This window comes from Limulus polyphemus, unplaced genomic scaffold (genome assembly GCF_000517525.1).
Source record: "Limulus polyphemus unplaced genomic scaffold, Limulus_polyphemus-2.1.2 Scaffold3423, whole genome shotgun sequence".
Lineage (NCBI taxonomy): Eukaryota > Metazoa > Arthropoda > Merostomata > Xiphosura > Limulidae > Limulus > Limulus polyphemus.
The window spans coordinates 1-10,282 of NW_013669033.1; the positions used below are offsets into that span (position 1 = coordinate 1).

The following is a 10,282-nucleotide window of genomic DNA, read 5'->3' on the forward strand; positions in this document are numbered from 1 at the left end:
CTGGTTAAGTCGATGGTTTATGTATCCTCCTTGTGTAAAAGACAATAAATCGTCATTTAATGTATCTAATTTGCTTTTAAATTTACTAATGTTTTCCATTTGTACTTCTTGCCACTGTTGTTGACTTTCTTGTAGTTGTCGGAGACTTTCTTCCTGTTTATTCTCTCATTATTCTTGTTTCTTTTCTTTTTCCTCCAACCACTGCTGTAATTTCTCTTCTTGTTTCTTTTCTTTTTCCTACAACAACTGCTGTAATCTCTCTTCTTGTTTATTTTCTCGTTCTTCTTGTTTCTTTTCTTTTTCTTCCAACCACTGCTGTAATTTCTCTTGTTTCTTTTCTTTTTCCTCCAACCACTGCTGTAATTTCTCTTTTCGTTTTTCTTGTTTCTTTTCTTTTTCCTCCAACAACTGCTGTAATTTCTCTTCTTGTATTGCTGCTATTAAGTCTGCTAGGCTGTAGTTTGATTTGCCGCTTCTCGTTTCCATTTTTTTTATCCCTCTCTCTGACACCAATTTGTTACGTCTATGTTCGTTAGTTAATTTTCCGTAACTTCGTTCCGACGAAACTTTAGCGACACAAGTCCTTTCTTAAATAAAACTGGTTTTTTCTTACCGAATACAACTTTACGATACACCTAATTTCAACAGTCGCTCTATAACAAACGCTATAACTCACGTCCAACAATATTTTATCTGCATACATTCAATTACTCCTTACCTCTGTTGTCCCGTCACGTTGTGAACGTCTTATATATACAAGACTAACACATATCTAGTAAATGCTACGGCATTCTTGAAGGAACAGGATATTTCTAGAAACAGGTGGCGTGATACTAGTCACGTGACCTCGCTGACGCAACAATATTTAATAACTTACTAGCTTAAGTTAAAACAATTTGGAAAGGTTACAGTGGCTCATAGAAACTGATTATAAAACTGAATATGCAATGGTGGATAAATATGAGGAATATTAAAAAAAACAATAAGTATTATTTAAAGTAGTAAATAGAAATGCAATTACTGACCACCCTAAAAAAGAAGATAGTGTTGCGTCAGCGAGATCACGTGACTAGTATCATGCCACCCGTTTTCTAGAACTATCCTGTTCCTTCCGGAGTGCTCTAGCATTTGCTAGATTGGGGGTGGTCTTATATATATAAGATGGTCACGGCGTGACGTGACAGTATGTGTGTAGGTAGTGAGTAATTGAACTGCAGTCAGAAAGTATTGTTGAAGTTAACGTTCGTTGTTAAAGCGTTTGTTATAGAGCGACTGTTGAAAATAAGTGTATCGGTAAAGTTATATTCAGAAAAAATAAACCAGTTTTATTAAGAAAGGACTTGTGTCGCTAAAGTTTCCTGGGAACGAAGTTACGGAAAATCAACTAACGAACGGAGACGTAACAATATTGTAGGCTGTCCAGTACAGTTGACTGAAAACATAATTTAACAGTTGTGGCTTATTATATAATGGTCTGTGCTGTGCCCAACATGGATATCGAAATATGGTTTTTAGTGTTATAATTCGCTGAGTCACTGAGAGGCTTTATTATATTTTCATTCCTTTTTTTTTATGTTGTTACTAAAAGTAATTATAGAGGATATCACAACCATTGACGACACCGGAAGTGCAAAACTTAGCGCTGTACGCAACTGGTAGAGGCGTATGAAACGCACTAGAAAACGTCTGAACCCTAACGAATGATTATGGCTTATTCTGTAAGAGTAGCTCGAAATTTACTTTATTTACGATCTGAATTCATGTTTAAACTCAAACGGAGTCCGCAAAAATCGTTGATTCAAAACAGAACAAAAGTTACAACAGAAACTGGAGCTTTTCTTCCTGAACCGGAAAGAGTTCCTTTTGGTATCATACGAACAATTTTTGTGTTCTTACCAGGGTTGTATTTAGGAGCAACACTCAGCAAGGAAGGCGCAGCTTTTCTTGAGGAAAATGATATTTTCGTTCCCGATGAAGACGAAGAAGATTAGAAATATATATTGTAATTTTTTTCAGCTAAATGTAATACTATTACTAGTAAGGCTAACAATAAGTTTATTCATTCACAATGTTGTCAAACGAATTAAAATCAAGATATCGTACTTCTTAAAATGTTAGACTTAGAATTAAACGTTAAAACTTAAAGTACTTACAAGTTATATTAATATTACAATTTCATCGCAGTTTGACCCTGAACTGAGGAAGAAAGGTCTACTTTTCGAAAGTGCTCGGGTTATACACTTATAGTTATACTATTTATTGTTATAGGGTATAGTATCTTTATGTTATCGCAATAGTAATAATGTGTAGTAACTCATTAGTTCAAGTTTAAACAATTTGGAAAGGTACAGTGGTCATGTTCAAACATTAAGTTTAACAATAACAGTGATGTTTATACTATAAATTATAGCCTATTTGTTTTTAGTATTGATTTTATATTCTCAGACTACAAAGGTTAAGAATAAGAGTAGCGACTAGTTAAGGCTAGCATAGGCCTTAACGGATTAAGTGCTCACAGCTTGTAAATTGTAATTAGTGCAAGAAGTGTGTTTTGGTTGGGAACTTTGGTCTGGTAATGATATGTACTTTTAATGAAGCTAGTACTAGTAATAAAGATGTGCAATTTGTATAGTTTGTAGGTGGGAGGAAAAATTGGAGACTCTCCTAAATAACAGAGGTAATACTGATAGAGAGAAGTGTAAACTGTGGGAAATGGCAGTAGGAGAAGAGAATCTCAAACTTCTACATGCAAAGGATACAGTAGCTAATTATTGAAACAGTACTAATACTAGTAATAGGAGTAGAACTTAGAAGTAGTGGATTTAATTATAATGAGTGGGTTCTATTAAGTAACATATTTCAGCATTTAGCTTGTGCAGATGAGAATCTAAACCTGAGTACTTGCCTCAGGCCCTGCACCCTCCCAAGGCTGGCTGTGATGAAAAATGTAAGAAGCTTATAGTTATAGGTGATCAGGAGCCTCAAGAGCCAGTATGGGCTCTGGGACAAACATCTTCCCCGGGTCCCTTTTATTTATTTTTCAACATTTTAAAGAACTTTTTAAAAAGATCCTATATTAGGAGAGCTCATGAACAAGGCAAAATCATAGCAGCAGCCATTTTTAACTCACAGTATAAGTGTAAAAACGTTCATAAAATAACAACAAATATCTGTTAAATCTATAAAGTAACAAATACATATTAATTATTACTCAAGAAAAGCCAAAACCATGTTTTTTATGATTAAATGAAGATATAGTCTAAAGGTGCTTTATGGCATAACAAGGTTTCATTCACCCTGGCCCCTGAGCAGTTGTACCCTTTGCTTCCCTTGTCGGTGGGCCTATAGGTGAATTCGTTTATACCATACACATGGATAAGATAATCTGTATGGTAAATAGGGAGAAAAGAATTATGATGCAGTTTTTTTGTGCACATAGGAGCTAATGATGTAGGGAAATAATAGTTCAGAGAAGCTAATTGTCAAGTACAAGGGGTTGATAAAGGCATTTTTAGAAAAGAGCTCTAATAACTTAATTCTATCAGGCATACTGCTGAGGCTTAATTATGGGGATGAAATTATAAGCATGTTGCTAAGACTAAATGATAGGCTTGGGTTAATATTTAAGGATGAGCAGATATGTAGTTCAGTGGGAAAAGGGAGCTTTTTGGAATAGGTTGTTTATATTTAAATAGGATAAGGTCTGGCTTATTTGCAAGAGCCCTAAACTCAACTGTAAGGGCAACTTTAAGCTAGGATTAGACAGTGGTAAGGGCTAAAATAAACTAAATGTAATGAAAAGTCTAATGTAGGAACAATTTAGAAAAGTAGTGTTTTAGGGAAGTGTAAACTGTTATTATTGTAATTCTGAGGGTTTAAGAAATATTATAGATGTGAGAGTACTATTTGAAACTGAGGACTTTTATGTAATGGAAATAACTGAATATCAGTTAAATGTAGACAATTTTGATGATGGAAGTTTTTTGGAATACAGGGTTATAGACTATTTAATAGGGGAGTAGAATATAAAAAAAGGGGAAAAGTGGTTTTATATATAAAGTACGAGTTGCAACTTGTACCCTGTTTCAATTGAGAATATCAAACTTCTGGGTTTCTGTTAGTGGATATATAATGGAGAAGGCTTTTAGTTGGGATTTGTTAAAGACCACCAAATGAAATTAATGAGAAATTTATAGGAGATAAAAATTTAGCTTTAATGAGGTCCTAATTATGGGGATTTTAATTTTAGGCATGTAGATTGAGAAATGTTACAGTCAAACCATGAGAAATGTTTTTAGAAGCTATTCAGGATGGTTTTTCTTCATCAATTAACCAGGAAACCTTCTAGAAACTACAATTTTATAAATTATAGTTATTATTAATGTTTAATATAGAAATGGTTGATAGGGTGGAGATTGGGGAAAATTTAGATACAAGTGATCACTGCTCACTTAGGTTTGATGTTTTTCTGCATGTGGAGATAAGGAATAATGAGGTTTTGGTTACAAATAACAAAAAATAGCAAGTTTTCAAGGGACGAAACAGAAATTATCTGTTGTAAATTGGGCAACTAACTTAATGTGAGATACTGATAAAATGTGGGAAAATTTTAAAGATAACTTTAAAATATTCAAGATAGACACATTCCTTATATAGAAAGGAGGGGTATAATATAATTTCCCTGAAATGTAATATTTTCTAAAAATAAATTTGAAAAAAATCCAGATTTTCAGCATACATATTAAATAAGAAATATAAAATTCAAATACTGGAAATTAACCTTTCTAAGATGATAAATCACCTCCTTCTTACACAGAAATGCTATCTTCCTTGCACCTCTGCCTATGAGATTTGAATGCATATAGCCTTGAGGTAACTCCCAATTAAATTGATGTATTTGACATGAACTGCACTGGTGTAGGATAATGTCATCATTAAAAAAGTCCTCCAGGTCTCCCGATTGTGAATTCCCCCACCCTTTTTCTTCAAGTGAAGAACAGGAGCCCCTTGCCACTTACCAGTTTTTAGCCACTGGGGTGGTGGACCATAGAGAGTCTTCACTAGTTGGGCTTAGCACAGTATGTTGAGAACTGGAGTAGTGGTGACACTGTCAGTCTAGTGTGACTCACCCCTCAAAAAATCTACAACAAAACCAATGTGCCCTCCTCCTGCAGCCAGAGCTTATTCAGTAGAGTCAAGATGTGCATACACAGTACAGTGTGGCTATGATCCAACCATATCACACTTTTGGCTTTACAACTGCTTGTGTGCAAGTGCTTGGGTAGTCCTGTTCTCATTCTGCTCATCCCTGTGACACTTGGGGCTCATTTGCTTCTCTCCCCCCTTACATTCTGGGCAAAGAGTATACCCTGGTCGAGAAAGGATGTGTTCTTTCACAGGTGAGCACGTATGGAGCTCCTGCCCTTGGGTGTCACATTCCATGGCTTCCTTCAGGTGGTTTCTGAAGGGAACTCATCTAGGAAATAACATTTTGTACTGGCCCCTCCACCATTTCAACATGGGAGTCTAGTATTTCTCTGTGAAGAGGTGAGTTATCATATCTTAAGTTAACCTTTTCCTTACCTGAAAATGTATTTCTGATAGATACTTTCCTCTTCACATGTTCATACACATCCTCCCTATTTTTGTTGCACATGTTTTTCTTCTTGCCATATCTAAGAATGAAGTTATCATGAGTGCAAATGCACAAGGGAGAGTTACTGCTCATGGCATTGTATTGCCCTTCTGTTGGTGGAGGATTTTTGTCACATTCATGGTGTCATCATGCATCAGCACAATTTGCATCAAAAATGTGAATTTAGGTGGGTGTTACCTCAAGGCTAGTGGTATGCAAGTCTCATAGGAAGATGCATAAGGAAGATAGCATTTCTTTGTGAGAGGTAAGTATCTTTCAGAAATACATTTTCAGGTGAGGAAAATGTCAACTTTTATCACAGAAGAATCTAAGTTGCTTGACTTGATGATTTGATTTACACTCTAAGGAGTTTAGTGCTGACCAAATCAAGCTCTCCTTCCTTCATTTGTGGAGTCCTGTCACAGCATGCTTGTAAGTGTGAAGTACAGGTAGTATGGTGCCATCCCTAATTCCTAACCACCAACCTCAGAGAGGCAACCAGTCCAAAGCAACTACTTATAATTTTAAAAAAATGTTTAACATCAGGTATCCCATGTAGATAAGTTGCATTTATTACTATTGCTTCTGCTACTATTATATGCTTGAGAAGTTTGGCACTGCCTCTCTTACCTCCAATAATCTCCTCAAGGTTCTTGTAATAACGTCCAATTCAATTTGATTTCAGTAACATTTGTCCTTTCCACTTTATAAATGACAAGGAAAATTTCCTGAGTCCAAATTTCTTCCTTTTCTAATTCATATGGTGTGTTATACATTAAACATTATATATTGTATAGTCAATATTTTATGTTATAAATAAATTAAAAACTTGGCAATTGTTTACAAAGTATTTGTTAAAGTATCTATCAGGAAAGATAAAAGTACCAGGCCTAATATATTGTTAACAGTGAGGATAGTATGCAATTGATGGAACAATGCATTCAAATCTTTATAAATAAGAACATATTTAATTAGCTCTATTCATCACCTGGTCGATTCCATAAACATTTGACATGCTCAGTACAACACTACCATGCAACTACAAATCTGCATATGGATGATGTATGCTAAATCAAATCATGTTCATAAAAACAATACAAATATTTTACAAGAAACCAATAAGAATATTAATGGGAGTCTTAAAATAATAAAAATATAGAATTAAAAACCTAACAATGTTAGCTAAGAAAATAGAGTAAAATTATATTGGCTTCTAATATAACTGATAACAAGGTAAAGCTTGTTTGCTCACAAAACCAAACAGTATTTAAAACCAAAAAACAATATATTTCTTCCACATTTGTTATTGTTATTAAATAGAAATATCTGAAAGTGTTTGCTTGAACTAGATCAAACAAAAAGTAGAAGAACCCTTGTATGTATGTCTTAATATACATAAGTATTAACAACATTATGAATATATATATTAATATAACAATTTAAAACTATTTAGTTAATAAAAGTATAAGTAGGCCAGTCTAAAACAAATAACTATATTTATAAGTTACTTGTAAAGGTTACTACCACTATTGCAGCCTCTATTTATAGACTTGATAATTGTTTAGTTCATATTTACAATTCTGTGGTTTCTCTCCTGGAAATTGTGTTTAGAAAGTGATTTTGAATATTGATATTGATATTTATACAGTGTATTTACATGTATATTTTGTAATAACATACTTTTTAATTTTCTTTTTCATATACTTTACATATCTAGCACTAGAATAGATAAAAAAACAGAAAACAGTTAGTGTTAACCTTGTGTTTAACCTTAATTGTATATAGACAGCACTGACATAAGAGATTTGCTCAAAATATGTTAAAGAACAAATTAATAGAAATATTTTTTTCTATTTGTGACAAAATCTTTTTTAACAACTGTGCCTAAATGTTTCCTCCTTTACTAAGTTCTTTAATGTGCATATAACATATATTTTGTCCCGTGATTTATGAATCCATGCTATAGCTTTTTAACAACATTTATCTCATCAGTTAGTTAGTAATAAATGTACAGTAAATAAAGTGTAAAATATATATAATTTTATTAAAACATCCATACTGTTAAAGTATTCTTTAGATAATCCATGTGGTTGAAAGAATCAATGAATGTGAGAATAATGGAGTGATTAATTTTGAAGCATAAGAAGAAATGATTTATGTGCACATGATAAAGACTATGTAAGTACAACATATTGAAAGTAAATAGGAAAAAGCTTACAGTATCAGATAAATACAAAATCCAATATTACTGGCTTTAGGCCTGTAGATACAAGACTCGTGAATCCTCAACTAAGCTCATTTTCATTTCTCCTATATAGTTATCAGATATGCTAGTTGCTATGGCAACATGACATTTAGTTGATATGGGCTTGAAATTCTCAAGAATGTTGTAATTACACCTCTGGAACTGGTTCTGAGTAATCCAGTAAAATTTGGCTTTTCCATTTCTTCCTAAATTATAAACTTGTTCCCATTTTAGATTATTATCCAATAGAAAGTTTTAAAAGATTTGTATCCATGGCTTATGTTGTAAAATTAGTCAGTAAATTTATTTTCTGTTTTCAGGTTGAATCTCCAGTAAGCTAACATTTTGTGAAGTACCAGAGAAACTAGATGGAGACAGTTTTGATGTTTCATTCTCCTTGTTTGATCTAGGTTAAAGATGTACAGCACTAGTCTATATAGTTAGTAAATACCAATGATCTAACTTTGTAAAATCCTAAAACTGCATATTTTTCGTAAAATAATTTATTATATTTACCTAACTGTATATCATACTGTTTGTTTGTAAATTTATTGAAATTATAAATTGTTCAGTGTGTTTGAAGTTGAAATAAAATGATTATGATATCATACTTAAAGCTAAGATTAAATTATTATGTGATAAATCTGTTATAAAAATACTTAATGTATAGTAAAACTTTGAATTTAATGCTAAAGAAGTATTACATGGTACGGCATTTACAAAGCATTTTAAATTTCAAGTACACGTACTTGTTTTATCAAGGAATAATAAATTCATTATGTACTCTGTAGTATCAACGTCAGTGGTGTGTAATTTCATATTTGTATTGAATTTAACAGCATGAGTGACCCCTTTACCCACTTGGTATTTCAGTTTAGGTTTTACACAGTTCAAGGATATGATGAAAAGTGACTTTTTTTGTTGATGTTTCATCCTATGCATGATACCATGGTCAACATTTGTATGAAATTTGTTTTTGTCATTTTACATTTGTTGGTTCACTTTTAAGTTAACTCCATGGAAATGGTGGAAAAGAGAAGAACAATGATTTTATTTGTCAGAAGTGAGAGAGATACAATAATAAGGATATGTAATTTTATATGTAGGTTTAAGTTGGTTTCAAAAATTTTAACTTTAAAGAGAGATTCAAATATGTGGACTTGTCTCTGAAATTAAGAAAAGTTAAGGTAACAGAAATACAGAACTAAAGTTGTTAAGGGTTCATTTTACTCATGTGGTTCTGTTTGAGTGGTGGATTGTTAAAGCTGGAAGTAAGGGTTTAAATATTAGGAATGATAAGTATAAGTTTAGATTGATACTTGTTCATAGGAGAAACTTCCTTGGTGTTTTAGTACTCACTGGTTAAATATGGGTATGGGTTGGACATGTGGTGTACCTGTGAATTTTGGAGCTGGAGAGCTAAGTTTAAATCTGTATGATGTCACAGAGATATTCCCCGCACTTTAAGCTGTGGATGAATTATAAGAGTGAATGTCAATCTCTTAGTGTGGATGGTAGGGTGTGCTGCTGCTGTCTTCCCTTTGTTCAGTAGTTAGAAATTAGGGACAACAGCATATAGTCTTATCTTAGTAGCTTTATCATAAACACATAATACTAAAAATATAATTACCAGTTAAATATTAGTTTTATGTAGTACACCTAATGCACAAGTTTCAATACAGTTATATTTTCAGATTACAATATTTATTGAAACTTTTCTGTGGAGTGTGTGATGCGAGTGTGAAATGAATAAATCAAACCTCAAATTGTAGTTAAAGGACAGTACAAATTAAACATGACGTTGTGAAAAGCAATCGAAATGTAAACAGTCGCTAAGTGTGTTGTTAATAAATGGTGAAAAGAGAAGATTTTGTAAGTTGGTAACATCTGTTTAGGAGAAATCGCAATTTGCAAAAAAAGAGAATTAATATACAGGTACAACACAAACTATATTGACTTGATTTAAAGTACAAAACCTAACAAAGAAGAAAAAAAATAATAGCCTCATTAAACCTTCTAAAGTTCGTGTAGTATAATTATTTGAATATCAAATGATTGATACCTGTCATACCACATGTCATTAAAAATGGAAGATTGGAACATGATGAAACTGAATATTCTGATTACTGAAAAAGTTTAATTTAGCACAGGGTAGTTACAGCACAAGATATTGAAAGTAGTAGCTACCTCAAACTAACATTTCAAACATAAATTGATTAAAATATACCTGTGAAAACCTAAACTTCTGTTGCTTGTTTTTTTTTAGTATTGATACGCTATATATGTATATATGCTACATTTATCAAGTATTTTCAGTAAACTGACTGTAATGTCTCTAGTTAGTTGTACTGGAACAAAAACTTCTATATTACAGATATTCTAGTAGCTCATCAATGATTCAG

At 32.6% G+C, this 10,282-nt stretch overlaps 1 long non-coding RNA gene across 1 annotated transcript; it reads left to right on the plus strand.

The window, feature by feature from the left end:
• Window positions 1–1,367: 1,367 nt before the first annotated feature.
• LOC106469318 lies at window positions 1,368–10,074 on the plus strand. The gene is made up of 2 exons (XR_002612839.1): window positions 1,368–2,002; window positions 8,201–10,074. It is a non-coding gene; the product is annotated as an uncharacterized LOC106469318 (long non-coding RNA).
• Window positions 10,075–10,282: the final 208 nt, after the last annotated feature.